This window comes from Cryptotermes secundus, unplaced genomic scaffold (assembly GCF_002891405.2).
Source record: "Cryptotermes secundus unplaced genomic scaffold, Csec_1.0 scaffold33, whole genome shotgun sequence".
NCBI lineage: Eukaryota > Metazoa > Arthropoda > Insecta > Blattodea > Kalotermitidae > Cryptotermes > Cryptotermes secundus.
This window is the reverse complement of record NW_019727088.1, coordinates 204,307-229,203: the sequence shown is the minus strand read 5'-3', so window position 1 is coordinate 229,203 and position 24,897 is coordinate 204,307. Positions and strand designations below refer to the sequence as shown.

The 24,897-nt window shown below is 42.4% G+C and overlaps 1 protein-coding gene and 1 long non-coding RNA gene across 3 annotated transcripts in view; one reads left to right on the top strand and one right to left on the bottom strand.

The window, feature by feature from the left end:
* LOC111864273 (probable muscarinic acetylcholine receptor gar-1) overlaps positions 1-24,897 on the bottom strand; it is a 221,882-nt gene that overhangs the window by 33,570 nt on the left and 163,415 nt on the right. The gene's annotated exons all lie outside the window — the stretch shown is intronic.
* LOC111864275 overlaps positions 5,865-24,897 on the top strand; it is a 66,460-nt gene continuing 47,427 nt past the window's right edge. The window contains exons 1-3 of one of the 2 annotated variants that reach the window (XR_002842766.2): positions 5,865-6,054; positions 10,046-10,205; positions 16,690-16,770. This is a non-coding gene — a long non-coding RNA (uncharacterized LOC111864275). Of the gene's footprint in view, positions 6,055-10,045; positions 10,206-16,689; positions 16,771-24,897 lie in introns of those variants that run through there. The other variant, XR_004513008.1, reaches the window with a different exon arrangement.

Sequence of the window (24,897 nt, the reverse complement as noted above, 5' to 3'; positions counted from 1 at the left end):
GTCGCAATCTCAATAGGGCCACCTGGTCGGGCATCATCTGCGACATTCGAACGTCCTTGGGAGAATTCATCGACAGAGTTGTGAACCACTTTATGCGACAAAACTTCTCATCGTAAAAAAAAAACATTTCTTCATGAATATCTTTGCGTTGAGTCCTTTTACCCACAAAGACTGCATAAAAACATTATGTTCTTCAGTAGTACACCCCTCATGCACGGTCACCATTTTAACTACTGAAACCAGCTTCTGAACATGCGCATGAGCGTCTGCTACCTAGACTGTCTTGACCTGGACAGTGCTGCTACCTAGTGATACACATGGAAAACATATTGCGTCCACTACAGCTCTTTTATTTCCATTTATTACTTATTAACTGACTCTCCCTCTCAGTAGGTAAGTTAATGGAGTGAAGTGTATGTATCCCATAACTAATATTTATAGTAATTTTCATGAAAACCACCCACTTGCTTAAAATAACTACAGAGAAAATACTTGCATACCACACATACGTGCATACGCACACGCACACATACATGATGAAACCACACCCAGCCTTTACTGAGAGAGTAAGATTGGCCAACAATAACATTTAAATATCTCGTAAACAGGTAAAGATCTTCCTGTGCTTACTTAAGTATCATGCCAAGAAGTATGGAGAAGTGGAGATACAGCTACACGCATCCTTAACCTTGACACTAGACGAAAGTTAGAGGTCAGCTTTACCCCTCGGGAAACAGCCCCCAATTCCCACTGGATAGGAGGCCGTTAAATGACCGGTAATTAACAAAACCACACGTATCCGGTGGTTCTGCAAGGGTCGATTCCAATACAAGATGAATGAATTCTATTCAGAAATTTCGTGCTTTGTAAGTATTTAATTAAGCAATGGAACGGTACAGTCACTGCAAGACGATTCTTCAAATAAGCGATGTTAAAATACTCTTCCAATAGAAATAAAGGAGAACAATTTAATTAGCGAATATTCAAACACGACGAGCCAGCTGCCGATCGTTCCACAAACGTCATGTCTCCCTGCGCTCCAATGGGAACAAGTGCTGATATAACCACTACGTGATTCGCTACTGGAAGCGACATGGCGGCTGGGGAGGAGTGACGTGAAGACATGTGGCTAGTAAGCACACATTATGGGTACAGTCAATTTGGGATTTTTTTTTCCCTTGGCACTACAGCCCCAGTGGGCCTAGGCCTACCTCCATAAACTTCTCCGTTCACTTCGGTTTTTCTAGATCGGTAGGACTCCTTGGGCGGGTGATCAGCTCGTCGCAAGGCCTCTACCTGTACACAAACACAGAAAATCGCACACACATAAACTAAACATCCATGCCCTGAGTGGGATTCGAACCCACGATCCCAGTTTCCAAGCGAGCGAAGACAGTACATGCCTTAGACCGCTCAGCTACCGTGACCGGCCCAATTTGGGATTACCTTCAATCATTTTATTACCCTCGGAGGATCAAAGGAAAATGAAAATACCAATAACCCCTTGAAAGATTTCCCGAGATACATATACAGTTGTTCCTGTGCATAATTACGCAGCACAACATGAAACCGAGATATAGATCCACCCATTCTTGACATCGGAACTGCTTGGAGGTGATTAGTAACTTCCGGTCGATTTATTCTCGGTAGAGACCACACGGTTCCTTTTGTACAGAGCCTGGGTGGGCCCAATGAGACGGCGTGGATATGATGGCGAACTTGCGATTGTTCCATCTCCCAGGATTCATAATATTCGTAATTACTTTTGCGTAGGAACAAACCAGAAAAGTTAAGCAATGTAACCCGAAGAAGAGTACATAGCACCAAGATCATGATTTACAGTTACCTAGAGGAAAATGAGTTCGACATTGATAGGGTCGATATTCCTGTGAGCACAAAATTTCAGAAATGCGTGTATGATACCGAGATACCCTCAGGACGATGGATGTCAGGGCTTCATTAACTGGAACGATGTAAAGCAGATATTCCAGGGCCCAGATGTGAAGGATGGATGAAATCTCAGCAAGAAATGATTAATTTTTCCATTCTGTGTCAGAGCTTTCATCAGAAGGGAATGCACAATACTTGCAGGCCACGCTGTACTCGCTGGTAATCTACAATACCATAAGTGAAAAAATTAGATTCTAAGGAGACTGAGGCGAGCTCTTTCCAAGGGAACCATCATAGGAGTCTATCCACTCACCTGAGGGCGGAAACAGAACCAGTTTCCGAAACGTTATGTTCTCTTAGTTTTTATAATACCGGACGACGGACGAAGTCCAATAAAACCCGAATCCTAACTGAAATGTCCTGCACTGTATCGAGTATTGCCAGCAACGATGTCAATATTCTCTCGGAATACTTCTGGCATCATCTGTGGTCTACAGAGCGATTCAACTCACGTCCACAAAAGCTTATTGGGTAGAGGATGTGTATGGGACAAAATTTTGAGGGCTAGTAACACACTTCAGCTTGTTGTAGGGAAAATTTCGTATAGGAAGAATAATGATAATGCCTCGAATGAATTCCGCATTATTGTCGATTTGTTTATTTTGAGATAGTTTCATAGTGTGACATGTTGCGCAACGAAGGACCCCTACCTACTGTCTTCGGCGATGGCCACGTTACAACTCGGAACTGTACTCGGCGACGGCTACATTTCAACTCAACTGCCTTCGTAGGCTGTGTAGCTCTCTTATATAGTCGCGGTGCCTGCCTGCTGCGCGGTGGGTGCCGCTGTTGCCTGTTACCCGTGTCACAGCTGCGTTGCGTGTTACGTCACCACGGGGAGTAGCGACAGCGCTACGATGCCGCCACGTACTTCTGGGGAGGTAGGGGTCCTTCGTTGCGCAACATGTCACACTACTTTCTAAACCACTTGAGGGATCCGGGATAGCGTAGTCAATATAGCGACTGGCTACGGACTGGCGTTCGGGTCCCGGTAGGATCAAGAATTTTCCTTTCTCTACGTCGTCCAGACCAGCTCTGGGATCCACTGAGCCTCCTTTCCAATGAGTACTGGGGACTCTTTCTTAATAAAGGTGTCCGGAAAGTTTTGAATATGTAAAACTGATGACAGTTCGATTACAGTGTGCGTACAAACCCTGCTGCTCTACTTGTATCCTGAATGCTTACTTCTCTGCCGAATAAGCCATCGTGACCCGATCCGCCTGAAACATTTCGCCATAGCATTCAGTGTGGGGCGGAATTTTATCGCCAAATAGCTGGAATGCATTTACACGTACATGTATTCGATAGCTGTGTGAATTTGCTGGACTGTCGAGAGGGTTGTTGGTATTTATGCCTTCATGCCTGTTTTCAGAATGTCTGTCGGGTACACCCCAAGCTCTGGTACTGGTGAGAGGGCAAGTCGGTCTCTGAGCGTGTAATTAAGGTCGGAATGTGAGCTTAACATTCACATCCATCAAATTTTAAGGGATACGTAGCGCGGAACTTAATATTCGCGCATCTGTGGCGTAACGCTGGAGTGATGATGCTACAAAACATTTCAGACAGTTACAGTTACAGTTTTGTGTATTGTGGGATTTATTTTTTATCGAGTTTTATTAATCGTGGCAATGGTTTTATGTATAATCGGTTTTAAATCTGTCTACAGGCGGAAACTTATAGGCGGGGTCAACACTAAGAGAACTGTATTTGTTAGGGGAGAGGTTGTAGCACTTTTATACAGATTTTCTGTGACCAGATACCTGCTCTGTGACATTTCTCTACTTTATGTATTATTAAGATCTAAAAGTTTGTGGCGATGGTATATTTCTACGATTATTATGTTTCTGGACGTTATTCATCTTCCTATCTTGATCTAAAAGTACCGTCCTCTTTATTTTTCAAAACACAACGTTTCGGAAGCTGGATTCTATCTCTGTCTTGAACTAAAAACCTGATCAGTTAAGGCCAATGGATGGAGCCAGTCCTTATCTCCGAAAATTTGTGTTTTGAAAAATAAAAAGAATGGTACTTTTAGATAAAGATAGGACGATGGATGACGTCCAAAAAACATAATATTTATGTTTATATGGAATGTATATTTAAATGCGTCAATATATATTTTCACGTGTATTAGTGACCATAGACGGGGTTTGGATTGGTAAATAGATTTACTGATCATTTATAGATCGTAACAACAAATAACCATAACAGTGCTGCTGATTTCCATACTGAGTTTTCTCGGTCTATTTCCAATAGTCTTTACTTGGTAACAGCTCTCCACAGTGGTTATTCCTCTGCAATGTTTTCACTAGACGTTTCCTGGTAACAAATCGTCAGCTTCCGTTGTCCGCTGGTTAGTACTCCACAACTGCACTGCACTGCGCTAACTCGCTGAACTGAATTCGGTCTGTCGAGTCATATAACATCGAAGCGGACCCACATGGAACCCCGTTTGCAACACTTCTTCTATTGTTGCGTGACGTCACTGCTCACATGCTTACCCATTCACTCCATAGCAACGGCTGTATGCGTCACATATCGTGACACGTCATCTATTGTTGCGTGCGGACATTACGCAGCAACGGCTGTTTCTCTGGCTCCTAGTTTCTTGCTTTGATAAAATACGCCACAAAATATTTGAGTTTACAGAAGGACCAGAAAACATGCGCTTCGATGAATGTAGCCCCTGTTCATCTGACTTTTAATTTCCCATTGTGTCCTCTTCTCGCCAAGCGATGTACCCTTTGGGAAAGTACCGTATTTACGCGTGTATAGGCCGCAGCACAATTTTCAGACAGAAATTATAGAAAAAATAATTTTCTTGGAATATTATTTCGGGAGTATTACACCCTGTATTACTAATTATGAATATAATTTTTTTAAAGGAAGTGTGATTTCGAATATTTCGAATATAAGCCGCACCCCAGGTTTCCTCTTGAATTTTTGGCAAAAAATGGGCCGCCTATACATGCGTAAATACGGTAATTCTCGCTGTCGGCGAGGGTCTTCTGAAGTTATACGAGTATGCTGCTTGAACAGGCTGGACGAATTCTTTGCAGATACTGATCTCGCCACAACCATCTTCTGTACGGACATCTCCGTAAATATATTATTAATTTTGGCACTTGTAAAAGAATATTTCGAAAAATGACGACCAAAAATGTATCACGGAATTATATCTGCAGATTGGAGGTGTATGTGTCTGGTAATTTTAAATCCATTTTGGCGATTAGAATTAGATTTGGCAGGAAAATGATGGCATTGCAAATAAAGTCTGTCTATTCCTATTTGAAAACATATTTATACATGAGTTTTATGGCAGCATTGGAACCCGAATATTCATCAAGACAGAATCTAGTTGTTGCATTCTTTCGCATACTATTTCATTCCGGTTACATCCTTACAGACTATTCCTCTTACACAATTTAATGATGTAGTTGCGATATCTTCTCACAAATGCTTGAAGTTTACCATACATAAACGTGCTATTTGCGTGCCTCATCCGTGTATGCTATGTGTCATATCAGTTTCATTTATTTTTATGCAATTACTGGTAGATTAGTAACCGGCCAACACATTAGCAGGTATGGTATCCAGTTTTCTCCTTTCCTCAGTCTGCGTTTCGTAGGTTCAGTTAATTTAGTCTCTATCCAAACACCCTTATCTTTCTAGTGAAAAAGAACTAATTTTACGCCAGTTAGATGTCCGAACCTTTGTTTTCCATAAAGGAGCGAAGGCTAATTCTAAAAGAAGTGTCAGCAAACTTCGATAAATTAATTAAATTTACAGCTTCCCGCACATGTCTTTTCTTCCCGGCATGCAAAAAGTTGCTAGTTGCGTCATACAAACTAGCTCCATCACTCGGCAAATCTTGTAACCAGAGCCTCAGTCGCCTCAGTCGTGCTGATCCACAGTGAGAGCACGTGTATGTTTACAGTTGAGTAATTATAAATAAATTAAGAGGTTTGTAACACGTAATGTTTGTGTAATTAACAAGAGTTGTGAAGGAGGTAGCCATGGGAACGCAAACGTGACTTGGAAGTGAATACCTACAGTGTCAGTTTCAACTCCGCCAGCTCCACGACGGAGCATACTAATGTGCAGGTAGCGTTGAATGGGACTCATTTTAACATGTACAAATTTAATTTCCGAATTCATTATTGATTCTTGTGTTAGTTAATCAGATTGTTTTAACTGCACAGGTTATAATATTATATTTAATATATACAGGTTATATAATATCAAATGAGAATGGAGAGTTATTATGAATTGTGAACAGATATAGATTTTGATTGAGGCGTTCATGGTTTTCTTGCTCTAGAAAGGTTCAAGAAATTTGGGATAAGCCTAGTCAAAGGCTCAAACCGGGTAACGAACTGAACAGGAGTGTGTATAGCTCTTGTCGTTTCACTTATCGTATTTTCATACAATTTTTGTGATTTTGGACATCAAATCCCACTGTCAAATTAGGCGCTTTTCATGATGCGGCGTTTTATAAGGGCCCTGTGTTTGTGAATTATTGAGTCCAGCCAGTTGGATATAGGAATGTGGACTGCATTTATCTAGCTCGGAATAGTTCCAGTAGTTGATTTCTGTGAACACGGCAACAAACTTTTGAATTCCATAAAATACGAGAAAATTCTTGATCAGGGAGTGTCGTTTCTTAAGAACTTTGCCCCCTGGAGTTAATTTTCCTCTTAAATAATGCTTGCGAATTGTTTGGAAATGCCACTGTAGCAGTTATTCTGATTTATTAGCCTACTTTCCTTATTCATAAAAGAATTTAAAAAAGGCTTATGCTACCTCCATGCTGTCTATGTGTTTGTGTATCCCTCCAGTCAACTTTCGAATGGCAGAACCTTGGTATGTATATTGTCACGTGTAATATTGACTTATTTTAGACGGGGTTTGGATCGATGACTCGATTTACTGGATACTCACAAGACGTAAGTACAATTATAACACTCTGAAGATTACTGTAACCGTAACATATAAATAAAGCCGAGCGGTCTAAGGTGTGCACTGTCTTCGCTCGCTCGGAAGCCGAGGTTCGAATCCCACTCAGGGCATGGATGTTTGTGTGCTTTTTTCTGTGTTTGTCTACAGTTAGAGGCCTTGCGACGAGCTGATCACTCGCCCAAGGAGTCCTACCGTATGTGTAAGATCTAGAAAAACCGAAGTCAACAGAGTTCATGGAGGTAGGCCTAGGCCCACTGGGGCTGTAGTACCAAGGAAAAAAAACATATAAATAAAGCCTTCCAAGTTTGCATATACTAGTCGTTGCTAGGTAACAGGTATCAACAATGGCTAGGCCTTTACATTGTTTTCACTATCCGTTTACCGGCAACGGATTTTAAGACACGAGCTATCAATTCGAATCGCTAGGAAGTCTTCTTGCCATTTTTCTGATAATCACCTTGGAAAGCCGGCCCTCCAGAACTCGACTCAATTCTCCACTACAGCCTAGTCAGAGACAAAGTTACCTTGCAACTGGCAGTTTACCGTCAAACGGCTCGTCTTGGCGATAAGCCTCTTGAGACCCATGTCCAGAATTTTTATTTTCTAGGTGAACACTTGCGATTATAGTCCGTATGTAACAACCTGTCTGATGAGAGGACGGGTCTGTTGTTTACTATTTCTGCTGGTCCTCGCCAGCGCAGTCATTCTCAGGTCCGAGTACCGCGGGACTCATGACCACATTTTACTGTCTCACATTATAGACTCTCCCAAACTGGAGGGCCAGGTTCCCTTATTTATATCCCCCAGTAATAGGGTGACCCCAAGGCACTGGGTTCCTTTTCGTCGCCTCCTACGACTCGCAGTGTCACAGTGGAAGTACTCGACTCCTCGCCCACACGGGGGCATCCAAACTAGCCATAACAGAACCTCGTTATATAGCCGCGGCACGGACCACATAGAAACCATCTTCCTTTATTATAGAGAGGCATATATTACGCGTTTGCCTAGGAACCAATCTCGACGTGTATTTCTATAGCAGTGGACTCCTTATTGTTGTCATGCAATAATGGGGGAAAGTGTTTACCGGCCGTTGCATAACAATGCATCAGAATATCATGGCGCCTGAGCCCATCTCATCGACGTACTTCATAAATCCCTCCCATCAGTCTGTGTGTATATCCGTGTGTTCCCCTATCGTTGCTTTGTAACGGATCGATAAAAACTTCAGGGGGGCAACAAATACATGCACAAAAATGGAATAATATTTGAATGCGTCGTTTTCTTGGAGACCCGTGTCGTTTCAAGGAAAGCAGGAGATTGGTTCTGCTCAGAACGTTCTGTTTAATTATGCGTTCAGCAGTTCAAATTATGTAGCACACAGTATATAATTATATAGTATATGAAAGGATGATCCGTGAATACTAAACTGCAAAGGGCCCGGAAATTAGGTGTGATGGAAACATTTTGAGCCGTGTTTCCGCTGAGAGGGCCACGAAAATCTTCGGTCAGTATACCTGATCTCTGGGCCGAGAATTGAACCCGGAATCCCCCGAACACGAAGCATTAATACCAACAAATCGGCGGTAATGTTCAGTGCCTTTAGGAGAAAGATGTATAGTTCATCCCAGGTGCTCCATTTTCAGTTAATCTGCAAAATATCTAAACATGAAATCAGACAGTTTCATACTTTGCGATTAACAATACTAGAATGAAGCAACAACATTGGTCTCACGGTTTGAGACACTGCTATCTTAGATGCTTAGACTCTCAAGTACATAACCAAATTTCAATCCGGACATGCGTTTCATTTGTTCTTTTGTTTGTCCTGAATATTTGCTATAGGCCGATAGCCGTACGAGAACTATCACTAAAGTCGAAAAGATTATGTTTCCTGAACTATTACTGAAACGGATTATTCCAAAAGGCAGAATCAATAAGAGCTGACAAAGATTCCAATAGTCATCTGTTGTCTGTTGGTTATCTCTGTGCCTCTACAGCCGTTTGCTGTGCCTTGGCCACTTTTCTGTTTCTTAATCCAATACACAGTTGATAGGACTCCTTGGACTGAGGACCATCCCATCGATAGGTCGCTGCCTACACACAGAACAACGTAAATACAGATTTAACGCACAAACAAACATCCATGCCTCGAGTGGGTTTCGAACCCACGACCCCAGCTTTCAAGCGGGCGAAAACGATTCATGCCTTAGACCGCGCGGCCACTGTAATCGGTCATCATGGAACTCAGATGACTGTGTACTACGCCTTCAATTGGCACACATTCCTTGTTAACAAGTTGTCCATAGTAATTTCGAATGGAGTATACGCACAAACTTCACAATAAAGTTCCCAAATGTGACGTAGTTACTTATTATGGTTGTAGTTGATGCCAACAGAGGGCTGACGGCGCAGTAGCTTCATCGAACTTTCGCCCTAGCCATACAAAATTTTAATTATAAGTGAACAAGCCATTAAGCTAATTACGAACTGTAATTGCCCGGTTAGACGGATGGAAACCAATAGAGGAAAAACCGATGGGTGAAGAGTGGGGGGGGGATACCTTTGCTGACTGGGGTTTGCTGAGATCCACGAAACCTGCTGGGTCACCATCTGGTTTCTTATAAGTTCATTGCCGGCCGTGCCATAGCTCAAGCGGTTAGACGCTGGCTTCCCACCGCGGCGGCCCGGGTTCGATCCCGGGGTCTGGTCAACTGGGATTTGTGGTGGACCAAGTGGCGCTGGGGCGGGTTTTCTCCGAGAACTTCGGTTTCCCCTGCCAATCTTCATTCCACCAATTGCTCCACAATCACCCTTACCTATCATCTGGTGCTGGTACAATAGGCCAGAAGTGGCCACAGTACAAGGGACTTAGTCACACCCCACTAGTAATAAAGAAAGGGTAAAGGGCGGCAGGTGCGTAAGGCTGACAACCTTACCGCCATATATGAGCCGATTGTATAGAAAATATGAGAACCTCAACATCTCACAGCCCTATGGGCCTCCACGGCCTGTTATAGTGATACCTTTACTTTCTGCTTACTAACTGGACTCCTACTGGCTCAGACGATTACGTGGAAATTGTCATATATGACGCGCGATTTTTTTATTTCGTTGCAACTGTCCTGTTACTTTTTAGAACACTGCTGTCGTCACACGAATTACTCACGAGTTGCTTCAGCGTGTGAACTCCAAGTGCGACTGTTCAGACGCCTGGCTGCGTGCTACGTCTCATGCGATCGGCTATGTCAGTAGAAGAGCGGCGTAAGACTTCAACATCATTACACGAAAGAGATTTTGTGAGTATACTCATGTTTGCTAACTTTCATATAGAAATAAATCAGCCATGGCGACCACAATGCAACTGCGGTTAAGCAGATAGAAAATAAGGTCTTTACTGACACAAGACTTCATTAAAATCAGATTATTTCCTTATTTTTGTGTAGTGGTCCCTTAAAATACGACTTTGAAATATATGCTGATAATTAATATATATTTATTTTATGTATTTTTATATATGATAATGAGGAGTTTCATAACTTCTACTCTTCAACAAATATAATTAGAATGATCAAGTCAAGGAGGATGAGATGGGCAGGGCATGTAGGAAGAATGGGGGAGAAGATGAATGCATATAGGATATTGGTGGGAAAGCCAGAAGGAAAGACAGCACTGGGAATACCAAGATGTAGGTGGGTGTACAATATTAAAATGGATTATAGAGATATAGTTTGAGATAGTATGGACTGGATCAATCTGGCTCGGGACAGGAACCTGTGGAGGGCTCTTGTGAACACGATAATGAAACTTCGGGTTCCATAAATTTGCTAGGAAGTTCTTTAGTAGCTCTACAACAGGCGGCTTCTCAAGAAGGGCTCAGCTCCGTGAAGTTAGTTACTTATAATATATGAGTATGTCATGACTCACTCATGGAGCTGAGCCCTTCTTGAGAGCCCGCCAATTCTGCAGCTATTCAAGATTTTCCGAGCATTTTATGGAACCCGAAGGTTCATTATCGTGTTCAAACAGCCCTCCACTGGTGCCTACCCTGAGCCAGATCAATCCAATCCATGCCATCCCATCCTATCTCTCTAAGATCCATTTTACTATTGTCCTGCCACCTACTTCTTGGTCTTCCCAGTGGTCTCTTTTCCTCCTAGCTTTCCCACCAATATTCTATATGCAGTCTCCTTCCCTGCCCTACCGACCTCATCCTAATTGACGTCAACATTCTAATTATACTTGCAGAAGGGTACAAATTATCAAGCTCCTCATTATACAGTTTCCGAGGCATTTTGAACATTTTCGTAAGGAGCTTATTTTTTATGGTGAGGAGTTGTTAGCCCCCCGCCCCCTGGAGGACCACCCATTATCGGCTGTCCGTGACTGCTTATTCAATATAGTCACAACTTCCCTCCACGAGTATGTTATATGTATAAATATATTATACATTTTTTTATATATATTTTGTAATTTACATACTTGTCTTCTAACGAGATGCAAGGCACAAATTCGGAAACTCTGTAGTCCGGTACGGATTACTAATTTCCAAATTTGTTTTCAGAGCTCGGATGGAGTTCTTTGCGTTTCAAACAATTAATTTTAAACTTTTTGCGTCCTTTATTCAAATCTTGTCATTGTAAGCCAAATCCTGGGTTGGAGTCTTCATTGAAGAATCTGCTTGATATTTATTGGTTTCTGTTGTTGAAAAATCCATTTTATGCAACTTTTAATTCAATCAATTTCATAAAATTAGGCCGTACAACCTTCTTGTGCGCCTTTTTCATGACGTTTTTCGCTAAGACATATTTAATTTTACCACATGGACATATCTCGCCAATAGAATGCAGTAAAAGCTCATAATAAAAAAGTAATTAATAAATCATTTGAAAATGTGAAGCTTTGATACTTTAAAACGACAACAATAAATCAAAATTAGATTAATTAAGAAAGTAGGAGTATGAGGAATTCCGCGAACGTTGCTACGTACTATGCAGCTCAGAACCTTCCATCTTTCACTTTCTCATCTTAATTCCAGAGATTAATATTGTGACATGTGGAACTGTTGCTAAGTAATGAGTATAAAGAACTCCCGGTTCTAGGCAACAGATTCGTAATAAGCAACAATCTAACAGAAGCAGAGGAACGGTGTTGTCTATGCGGTCCGTGTCGATGGGATATAAGCGAGGCAAGTCTACATTTTAGTCTGTTGTGAGACATTCGTCAGCCAGTAAGAGCATAAACAGAAGACATTATTAGGATCCGTTACCAGGAAACGGCTAGTGAAAACAAACTGAGGAATGTAGTATATACTGTAGTGAACTGCATTGTTTGCTGTAGCAATAGCACTATAGTTACTTGTAGTTACGATCTGTATGTGTTCAGTAAATCCAATTATTAATCCAACCCCCCCCCCCTATGGTAATTAATATAAATGACCATATGCAGAAGTATATTTTCTCTTCTGGTCTGCATGGGCACAGAATCTGGTCCCTTGCCTGAAGTGAAAAATATGCACTAATATTAAGGAATTCTGGGACAGAATATTGACCATTCCTCTTGGGACACTCTGTATATCTTATGGAACCATTTTCTGTTTAATATTTGTTTTGTCTTGTAAAACAAAATTAATCAATTCTAATAACACCGTCATAAAGGACGGTTAATCAAGCTTCAATATATGTTGTGATTTTGGTACATTAGTGAGCCATTAGATGGTGAAGATTATTGGAATGATTGATGCTGCCACCTATCAGACCTGCATTTAGCTTCGACGAAGGCGGCATTTCGACGTATCGTGACGATTCATGCCACGATGTACATTAACGCATACAAGACACAGATGAATGATGAGAACATTTTTTTGCCGATGTGGTTTTACTTTTGTCTTGTTCGATTAGGCAGATCAGAGGAAAATATCCATAATCAACATTAGACAAAATGTGGATACGGGGTTACCTCCGTTTTTTGTGTTAATGTTTCGAAATCATTTCCAAAAAGAAAGAACTTCATGTAAGCTTATATCAGTTCATATTATTTTATACAGGATCTCTGAGGAGGAAAAGTCAATATCCTGGGAGGTCATAGTATTGGGCATTCTAAGCAAAAAATTTTATATGTACACGTGCTCCTTTCCGAATGGTTTCCTAGATAGAGCTATTTCACTAGACAGGCGAAGAACACGCCATGTCTCCATACGAATGACAAAGTGACGGTTGACTTTTCGAAAATGTATTATGCTAGGTAGGAGCCGAGGTAGCGTAATCGGTATAGAGACTCTACGTGCTGGACGATCGAAAGGTCGGAGTTCAAATCCGGGTATTTTCAAGAATTTTTTCTTTTCCACGTCGTAAGACCGGTTCTGGGGTCCACCCTGTTTCCTATTGAATGGAGACCGCGGTTCTTTCTTCGGGAGTAAAGCGGCCGAAGAGTGAAGCTGATCACCTCCAATTAGTGTCGAGATAAAATATGGAGCTATATATCCACTCCCGCCTACGCCTTAATGGCGTAGCGCTTAATTAGTTAAGCACATGGATTTTGCCTTTTTATTATGCGGGGTAAATCGTACCAAACTTTTTTTTTACTCGAACAATAAATACTGTTATTAGACACAGTACGTAATCTCTCTCTCCTATCAACAATTTTGGAACTGTACAGTGAAATAGCTCTATCTCAGAAACCGTTCGGAATAGGACACAAGTACATTTACAATTTGTTTAGAATGATCGATACTGTGACCTCCCAGAATATTGACCTTTCCTCCTGTGACACTCTGCATATTTGTCTTTCTCGTGTGGAGGCGTTTAGAATACTTCCACCGTAGCCTTGTGATTCGTAGCAGGCGAAGGAACGGGAGTCCTGTGCCTGGGGATTATAACTCAGCCACCCAGTTACTTGGGGACATAAATACAGGGACCCGGTCCTTCACGTTGGCTCTGTGAAAGAAATCCAAAGAAGTGAAAACCTGAGACTATTCAGATGTAGGCCATGGCTCAAAAAGCGCTCTTTCTCAGTGGTGACGATACACGTAGGTAAGTCGATAAGTAAGTTACAAATGGATATAGAACTTAAACAAACAAGAGTACTGATTTGAAAAATGCTTTTATTTCTCAACGTAATCTCCCTGTACATTGAGGCACTTGTCCCATCGATTCACAAGCTTCTGAAAACCAGCAGCATAAAATTCTTTGGGCTGCTCTCAGAACCAGGCGGTGACTTTCCCTTTCTACAGCATCACTTTCCTGGAGGATGGTGTCACCTTAAACTTTCTTTTGGCAGGCGACGCAGGATGTTTCCACTGCATTCACGCACGCTTTGTCTCGGGCTGGTAATGGTGAACCTAAGACTAATCACTTGTGACACTTCGGGCTGGCATATCATGTCCTTCATCGTGGTAGCGATTGAGATGCTGTAATGCCACACCCATTCTTTGCATTTTGTGTTGTGGGGTCAGCATGCGCGGTACCCATCGTGCACAGACTTTGTGAAAACCTAACCTGTCATGCATTATGAGGTAGGTCATGCCGTGTGAACACGCCTGGTTCTGACAGAAGCCCAAAGAATTTTATGCTGCTGGTTTTCAGGGGCTTATGAAGCGATGGGACAAGTGCCTCAATGTACAGGGAGATTATGTTGAGAAATAAAGGTATTTTTCAAATCAGTACTCTTATTTGTTTAAGTTCTATATCCATTTGTAACTTACTTATTGACTTATCCTCGTATTTATGTATCTCCTCGAAGATCTTGAAACTCTTTAGTGAGGATATCAAGCAATCGAATGTAACCTCGAAGGAGTCAGAAACCCCCGTGTTAAATTGTTGCGTGACGGCAGTGGGAACCATCGAGGCAGAAAGAACACTTAACTTAGAAACAATCATTGCCAGGTCGTTAATATCCGTACCTTAAACTGTATTTTAAAAATCTCAAGCTTTCTTAAGGGCATTATTGCATGAGCTACAAAGTAACAGTCGATCCATTGAATCGCTTGTTGTGTCCATGTACGTACATAAATGCCACATAACTCTTACTATTATTGATTTATTGAGTTGCAAGGTTACGGAAAGATTCCCCTGAAATTTCGTGACGATGATTGATGCATTGGACTGTAATTGCTATAGGCTACGCTTGGCACGGACCCTGCTGCCGGTTATATTTACCATACTACACAATGTTTCGGGAATTGCCTCTACTTCCATCTTCAGATGAATGGTTGCCATTGTATGTATATATGGACTCTGCCGTAGGTCAGGCGGTGAGGCTTTGGCTTCTCACCCTGGAGGGTTGGGTTTGATTCTTTGTGACGTAATGTGAGCTCATAACATTGGAGAAGATTTTCTCTGGGTTTCATCTGTTCCTCCCTGAAAACGTCATCCCAGTGTTGCTCCGTATTTATATCACGTTTCTTCTAGGTATGTGATAGCCATGGCCAGGCAGATTAGATGCTCTATTTCTGACCAAACACTTGGCTGGTTACAGAATAAGTATATATATTCGTGTGTTGCCTATATAACACGACAAGTAAATTCACGCGGGTCTCGGATTTGGCTAAGACGTTTATTGGACAATCTCTTTTACACTCCAAAGTACAATTATTCACAACTTCACTATCATAATTACTTGCACCGCTAATCTCGGTGAAGTGTCTTGATCCCTTTGTCGGATGCGAGCTTTCTTCTGCTCTAGTCGGAGCTACACTAAAAGCTGACTGGCCTTGTCGAAGCTGGACTTTTATAACAAGGACTGACTAGTAAACATCGTGTTAAAGGGTTCGGTTTTATCCGCTGGTAGTATTCGTTTCCATGGATATCCTTCCATTTCCGGGGAATCGTATTTGTTGTTTGGGCGAGTCCTATGCAGCGGTCTGCTGTTGTTTTTCCACTGAAGTATACATTGTTATCGCAGCCGTTGCCTATCAATGGACGACTTATCATCCGGTATCCTAGCGGCACTCCTCAGTATATATATATATATATATAGTCACGTGTAGAGTGATACGTGCGTCGAAAATGACGGTTTCTAGATTGGTTGACTGGATTTATTGGCATATTGGCTACAACCTCTCTTAATCACACTTAAATATATTTAATACAGCGCTACCGCTGATTTACACATTTTATAATTCCCTGCTGCACACACACACACACACACACACACACACACACTGTGATTCTCATTTTTTCACTAATCGTCACCTGGCAACGGATCTTCACACAGAAACTAGCACAGGCTCACTGAGTCACACACTCCAAATATTATACATAATTAAACTATTCAAATCATGCGATCCATTCTTGTCCTTGTACTCGCAACTGCTGAATCCTCCGGGACTCACCGCTTTGTCATTATCACTTAAATCTGAAACCTCTTAGCCAAAGTCAAAGTCAAAGTCATGTCAGTCAGTCAGTCAGTCAGTCAATCAATCAGTATTTGTGTCGAGCCCATCTGGGGTTCATGACCAGATATTTATTACTGTTTGAAAGTTAGGGGCTTGTTTTTATGGGGGCGCTCTCTGACGAGAGGACGGGTCTGCCTTTTGAATATGCTGCTGGCCCTTTCCACTGCAGTCTTTCTTGGGTCCGATTTCCTTGGGACTCGTGACCATATTTTACTATCTCACATTTGAGACTTCCATTTTCGTCGTCTCCTACGACTCGTAGGGTCACGATGGTGGTATTCGACCCCGCCTCCGCACAGGTTATGACCAGATATTTATTGTAACTAATGTTATATAGCCTCCGCACCGACCACTGAAAAACAGCCTCTATTGTTGAAACGTGTTTACAGGACCTACAGGGACACCGTAGAAAGCCAGTAGCATGATAGTTACCTCACCATTCCATTGGCGCGCTGTCACCTAGCAACGACGAAGTCATTGGATTTTTTTCAATTGACCTAATCCTTCCAGCCGTACTATGGCCCTGGAGTCGATTCAGCCTCTTAACAGAAGTGAGTACCAGGAATTAATTAAATAATTTTCTTGGGGAGTAAAGCGCTGCCGGCGCGTAAGACTGACAATCTTACCGCCATCTTTGAGCCGATTGTCTAGAAAATGTGGAACCCTCAACGTCTCACAACCCTATGGGCCTTCACGGCTTCTTACAGGGATAGCTTTACTTACTTTTATTTGAGTTAGTATAGTTACTGGCTAGATAACACTGTTTCGACTTAGTGGATGATAAAAATGTGTCTCTTTGCTACCACGTCCACAACTTCTTCCGAAATCAATGGAAACTGTGAGCTGCTTCCGCCACGCAATGAAGCTGATCATTAGCATTCATTTATTGCAGAGTTTAGGAATGAGGAGAGCCATACTTCCACTTCCCCATACATATCCATAGCGTGGCGATAAATGAAACGTAGTGAAAGTTGCCTTTGATTTTATACAGTTAAGAATTCAGAGCCTTGATTCGAGGTAACGTACAGCAAACCTACCTAACGCAGAACCTTCAGCCTGTAAGTCTGTGCTAATGTCATTGAGAAAGGCAAAGCGGGCAAGATATGAAAAGAAAGGCCTGAACAAAATGTGAAAATTTAACAATAAACTGAGTCTGGAAAAATGTGGATTAAGAGTAGACACCGAGGCCGTGTTAAAAAACTGGTCTGTCCGGTCTGTCATCACGTGACGTTCTGCGGCAGCTGGATAAAGGATTAAACCCCGATAGCTCGGCTTGTAACCGTCTGATGTGGGATAGTCGATTACAGTTTCATTACTGCCCTCTCTTGGTATTCAGCAGTGAAGACGTCGTGGCTTCTTGATGTGGAATATTGTTATTTTTATCAGAAAAAAAAACAGTTCGCTTTCCTCAGTGTTCGTTCACCCAGTCGTCCAAGATGCTTCCTGTTATTATGGAACGCAGTTCTAGTTCAGTTCATATCATATATGTAAACTATTTTATCAGGTAGAGACTTTGTGGAAATATAATTTTGCATTTTGGTGTACCCTGTATGGATGTGAAAATTCCTCTCTTACTACGGTAGGAATTTACTTATTGACGACGTTCTGGAACAAATTCTGAAGGAAATATTTGGATATAATGGTGGTTAACTAGAAGGAGAAAAGGAATTGTTACATAATGGGGAGCTTTCTATATATCTGAGACTAATTTTAAGATAATTATGTCATGGAGGTAGGAACGGACGCAGAATTTAGCATAAGCGGAAGGCGTAAGAAAGACACATTACATTTTGGTTTGCAAATTTCAAGGAAAACTTTCCTTCCTAACGTCGTGACCTGAGAAATTAAAGGAAGAAAAATTTTAAAATGGAAGGTTAAGTCATTTCTAATAATTTTTTCCACTTACTCTACATCCCCATTGTGCCTGGCCTCTGATTTCCAGTTTCATGATCATTTTACAGACAGTAGGACTCCTTTGACGAGTGATCAGTTTGTCGTAAGGTCTCTACCTCGACACAGGAAACACATACACATAATAAACATCCATGCGTAATGTGAGATTCGAAGCCACGATCCCGGCTTCCGAGTGAGCGAAGACAGTGCATATTTTAGACCTCTCGACTACCATAACCGGCCGATTCTAATATACGTGTATTGTCACGATTTGGAGGGGGGTGACTATAGAAGGGGTATGGATTGGTGAATGGATTTATTGATCACTTATACACACCACTTGGAACTACAAGCACTCACAACGCTATCGCTGATTTCAACACTTTAAAAATCACCACAGCATTTGCTAAGCCTTTTCTAAGTCTGCTGTGTCTTCACCAGCCATTCCCTAGCAACGGCTTTGACTGTGGAGATTGTTCAGCTTCACGCGCTCGGGTCCTCTTCTCACAGCCGTCCGAGCAGGACTCTTGTCAAATGCTGATTCAACTATAGCGCCATATCTTCTCAGCCTCCCTTGCAGAGCTCGACTGAGTGGTTGCCCCAGTTCTCTTCTGTGTAAATCCGGGGCGCGGACCGCGACGACAGCACCCCTTCTACCCCTTTGCATGCGTATCCGTTGCCACAGGAACATGTTTACCGAGCCGTTGTCAAGAAAAGGGTTTGATAAAACCGTCAATCTCTTGATCGTTGCATAGCAACGGCTGTTTTGGGGCTAATACCTGTGGGCACACTTCCCATTTTTTCACGTGTATAGAAAGCGAACTATTTAAAAAAAATACTTAATTTACTCTCGTAGGTTACGTTTGCTTTGCTAGATTATCCAGATAAGCAAGTGTATTCGTCTATATTTTCCAGAGATCACTTCATTATTACAGGGCATAGCGCCATCTGTAGTTGGTATAGTCTTCAGATGACGTCCGCTCAAATGAAACCACTGATATCGGTTCCAACAGATTCATCACGTAACTGTTAGATCGTGTAGCTCTTAGCGCATGCGCCAACACGACGTGACTCTATCCCTTCCTCTCAGTAACTTCCGCCATTATTATGATCTGTGGGCTGCATTTACTAACACATCGATATTCTGGGTCCCGAGTTCCACAGTCCTCTGCAAAATTACCGTCATGGAATTAAAACTACAAGTTTCAACACCGTCAACTCAAATATTCTCCACTGAACCGTATTATGAGGCAGTTTAATTCAGTCCAGCTAACTAAAATCTGGTTGTTTACGAGCCATTGTAGACCGTTAAATAGCCCTTAGTGACCTTTATCCACTGTTATGTGATGTCACCGCGGATTCAAAGGAAGCACTGGTCCAGTATTGTTGGACGTGTGTGTGTTACGGACATTGCCTAGCAATGGATTTACATGTCAAGACATGACAAGAAAATAAATAAACAAAATAAAAGAAACAGAGAGAGGAAGGAAGATAGAAATTAAGAGAAAGAAGGATATTGATTGAGAGCAAGAAGGAGCGAGCGAAAGTGAAGGGGAAGAAAAAAGGAAGAGAAAGAGACAAATGATAATAATTATTGAAGAAAGGAAAAGCACCGAAGTCTCTCCTGCTGCAATAGTTTTCTTGTCATTTCCGTCTTGTTGCCTTGTAACAAATACTTCATATGCATGTCTGTCTCAGTGAATTAGCAAACTGCTAATCCATCAGAGGTTCTTCAGTTAATAATATTTCATTGTCACTCATCACGTTAGAAGTAGGTTAAGGCGAATAGAGCCTATGGAAAACTAATGTTCAGCCTTCTGTGTGTGTTCGTCTTGAATACTTTACATTTACATAAGGGTAGAGGCGGCTTATAACTTAGAGTTGGGTGAGACCAAGTCCGTTGGTATTTAGACCACGGGTCCACTGCACTAGCCACGGATGAGATAAATGGAGGATTTGATTTAATGCGAATTGTCAGGGAAACAGAAGTGGTTAGAAAAAGACTTGCCTCAGTGCCACTCAATGTAACAAAAATCCCACATGAACTGACCTGGGACGGAACCCGGGCCGCCACATTGATAACCCGGCGAGTACTAGCAAGGCCTATAGGAATTTGAGACTTCCCACTTCTAGACAATCGGCCCACAGATTGCGGTAAGGCCAGCCTTAAACACCGGCCGCCCTTGACCCCCAGAAAGATTTCGGATACTCACTTCTGTTAGAAGCTGAGTCGACCCCAGGTTCATAATGCGGCTGGAAGGATTAGATAAATTAAAAAAAAGTTCAATGACTTCATCGGGGCTCAAAACCGAGACCTTCTGGCTTATAGCATAGTCCTCGTCCCCCTAGAACGTGGCTATCATTACCCAAGTTCATGTGACAGCCTGGTTAGGCAAGTGGAGATGAAGGGAAGTAACAGCACCTGGAGGAAGGTGGAACTTGTCTGCATAGTTTCAGTATGTGCTACAGGCTGGACTGTCGGGGTTTCATTACCGACAAGGGAAGGAACTTTCACCACTCTCTGGCCCATCAGCTTCTCGTCGAAGTGGTACCAAGGCTACATGCTCCTAGGTAAAGCAGCCGGGGAGTGAAGTTCATCACCCATTGCCATCAAATGCTTAGGTTAAGAGTGCTTGAATCTCTATATGCGCAAATGTTTTCATGGAGTTGTGCTTAATTACGCACAGTGGCAACTTTACCATTTACACTATTTACTTTATACACGGGTATTGAAAGCAGAGTTTCAACAATTCTTAGATTTTGGAAAAAGACAGAGGCCTTGCAGTTTCCAAATTAATTAACTAATTTCTTCATTTGTTAATGCATTGATTTTTGTTTGTTCTTTGTCAATGATTCGTTTACTTATTTATCCATTCGTGGAGAACGGAGTAGCGTAGTTGGTTGAGGCAGTATGTTACAAGCCGGAAGGTCGCGGGATCGAATCCCGATGAGGTAGATCTTTTCAATTTACCTAATTCTTCCAGCCGCAGTATGGCCCTGGGGTCGACTCAGCCTCTAACAGAAATGAGTACCAGGAATATTCTTGGTATATTCTTGGGGGGTAAAGGGCGGCTGGCGTGAAGGGCTGAAAACCAAACCGATATCTATGAACCGATTGTCTAGAAAATGTGGGGGCCTTAACACCTCACAACCGTATGGACCTCCACGGCCTGTTACAGGGATACCTTTACTTAATTTTTTTATTTATCCATTCGTGGTTATTCATTTAGATTTATACAATTTTATATTTATGGATAAATTGAATACAATTTTCCTTACTTCTGAATACTTTGTAGCTTTAAAGACCCCACAGCATGCCCCTACCACGAGCTGCAGGCAGCTGTCTCTGCAATAGCGTTACGTTACAATTTTCTCAGTGTTTTCAGGGCCCGCATTGTATTGTTCTACCCTTCCAACTTGCCAATGTCTCGCAACAAACACAGAGCTCTTCTTGGTGAAGAGGTCCAAGTTTTCAAAGAGATTCAAAGTGCGAGCGAAGTGGAGGGATAATGACGCGAGGTGTCAGGGCTATCCATACGTTTCAGCTCAGACGATATCTGGATTAAGATATGAATACTGACGAGAAATGCGAGATCTTCGCTAGATTTGGCACTAACTTCGCCGACAAGCGGCGGTCGCTCGGTCGGTATAGTTCGCTGGCGGATTACAGGCCACGGAGTTTATCTGTTTTCCATTACAGCATCTTGTCAACAACTGTGTCTGCTGTAATGTCGGTATGTTGTAAAGTAGTACATATAATTAGATATTTTATGAAACCATTTAGTCTTTGCCCGTATTTGCTCAGAATAAGAAACGTTAAGGTCGGTCACGGTAGCCGAGCGGTCTAAGGCGTGCACTGTCTTCGCTCGCTCGGAAGCCGAGATCGTGGGTTCGAATCACACTCAGGGCATGGATGTTTGTGTGCGTTTTTCTGTGTTTGTCTACAGGTAGAGGCCTTGCGACGAGCTGATCCCCCGCCCAAGGAGTCCTACCGTATGTCTAACATCTTGAAAAACCGAAGTGAACGGAGAAGTTCATGGAGGTAGGCCTAGGCTCACTGGGGCTGTGGTGCCAAGGGGGGGGGGAAACGTTAAGAGTTAAGAACATTTCTCTGTGATTGACGTCATGACTTCCGGTAAGGTAACTTTAACTTTAAAGTAACTGTGTGTCAAAACACTGCATTACCTGAGGGATCTGAAACTCTGGTAAGGCTCTTCTGACTGTGCCTAGAGGAAGAACGGCGTACTCTGTCTTAAATTACTCTCGTACCAGAACCCTAGGATTCAACTGCTGTAATTCTTTTTTCAATTGCTCTTCCAGCCCATTCAGGCCCCAGGCCTCTCTTTAAGTTCCATAATCATTTTTCATAGACGGTAGGACACATTGGACGAGTGATCAGCCAGTCGCAAGGCCGCTACCTACACACAGGACAACACAAACACAGAACAAATGCATTTCCAGACATCCATGCCCTGAGTGGGATTTGAACCCACCAACCCAGCGTCCGAGCAAGCTAAGACAGTTCATGCCTTAGACCGCGCGGCTACTGTGACCGGCCAACGCTGTAATACCAAAGCAAAATCCAGCAACATCCATCTCTCGTCCTCGCAAATTATCTTCCTGATAACTATATTAATGTTAACACGAATTCCACCATCCTTTCGAGGTAGTTTTTCGGTTCTCGTGTATCATTCGATTATGTGTATTCTGATCCAGTGTGTGGAGGCGGGGTCGAATACCTCCACCATGACCCTGCGAGTCATAGGAGGCGACGAAAAGAGAAGTTTCAAATTTGAGACAGTAATTATATGGTCTCGAGTACCAAGGGACTCGGACCCGAGAAAGACTGCACTGGCAAGGGCCAGCAGCATATGCGAAGGACAAACCCGTCCTCTCATCAGAGAGGGCGCCCCACAAAGAACAATACCGTAATTATCAAACAGTGATACATATGTGATCATGAGCCTCAGATGTGGCTTGAGACAAGACTTAACTGGCTGACTGACCGTCAGTCGCAATGTTACTTTGACTCTGACTATGTATGTATTCTGAGCTAAAACATTTATGAGTAAATCACACTTCTTTTTAAATCCCACATATCTCTTGAAGACGTAGGATAATAGTTGCATGCATGAGTAGCTCAGTCGGCACAGTAGGCTGCAGCCGAGACGGCCGAGAAATCGGTGTTCTATTCCGGGTAGGGGCAATAAATCTGTATCTACTCCACAGCACCCGCGCCTCTATTTGTGCCCACCCAGTTTCCTAGCCAGCGGATATCGAGTTCTCTTGATCCGGGGTAAGGCAGCTGTAGCGTGAAGTTGATCACTCTTTTCGAACTAGTGACGGGGTTAAGTATGTGTTGAATTATACTTCCACTTGACCGTACATCTTGATGGCGCGTTGCTTAATGAAGTACAGGGACTTTGAAGGTAAGTCCGCACGATCTGAAGCTACGTGAAAACTTGCTACTCGCTGCACAGACATCTCTGGTGTTCGTTTTGTTCCGTTGTATTTATCGCATTCAGCCAGACGATCGGTTTCTCTTCAACACGACAGAAGTTTTGCTAGACTGGAATAACTGTCTTTTGGAATAACAAGAACTGTGCATTTAAGTAGCTTAAAGTTGCGCTTCTACAGTACGTNCCCCCCCCCCAAGGAAACTTAAGGATTTTCTGAGAAATGTAAATGTCTGCCGTTTTTGCTTTCATGATGTTGATGGACACAAACGAGCGCCAGAACAGACGATGTACTGCTAAAGCTGTCATTTGCATTTTAGAATAATGCGACATTATAATATAAAAAGTTAGAAATGTAAATTTGTCCCTGTGCTTAACTAATTAAGCACTACGCTAGGAAGGCGTATGGGGGAGTGGACATACAGATCCACATTTTCTTGACCTCGGCAATAGTTGGAGGTGAGTGATCAATTTCACGCTCCGGCCGCTTTATTCCCAGTACCCATTGGATAGGCCACAAACACATACAGGACAACACCAAAGAACCCTCTTCTCGAGAACGACAGGCGGCACACTTTCGGTCCCCGTCAAGAGAAATAATAAGAGGGGTGACACGAACCTGTTTGGTTTACAAATTCCAATAGAATCTTAACAAACTGACTATAAATATTTTAAAGTATTGGAACAGCCGCTGTAGTTGTAAAGTCTTAATATTTTACAGCCAATTATATATTATTTATATTGTATGTATATTAGATCAGAAACATCTGGAAAGTTTCGAAATGTGGTGTTGGAGAAGGATGGAGAAGATCAGTTGGACCGATTATGTGAGAAATGAAGAAGTGTTAATTAAAGTCAGTGAGCAGAGGAATATCCTACACGAAATAAGAAAACGAAAGGCTAATTGGATTGGTCGTGTTTTACGCAGAAACTGCCTTCTAAAAGAAGTTTTCGAAGGAAAGATAGAGGGGCGGATAGAAGTGACAAGAAGACGAGGAAGAAGACGTAAGAAGATGCTGGATGACCTTGGGGACAGAAGAGGATACTGTCATTTGAAGGAGAAAGCTCTAGATCGCATCAAGTGGAGGAACTGTTTTGGAAGAGTCTGTGGACCTGTCGTCTTGACAGATTACAGATGATGATGATGATGATGATGATGATGATGATGATGTATGTATGTATATATTTTAGCTTTTAGAACATGTACTCTAATGGTGGCTTCTAACTATATTGATGTAAAGGCGTCTC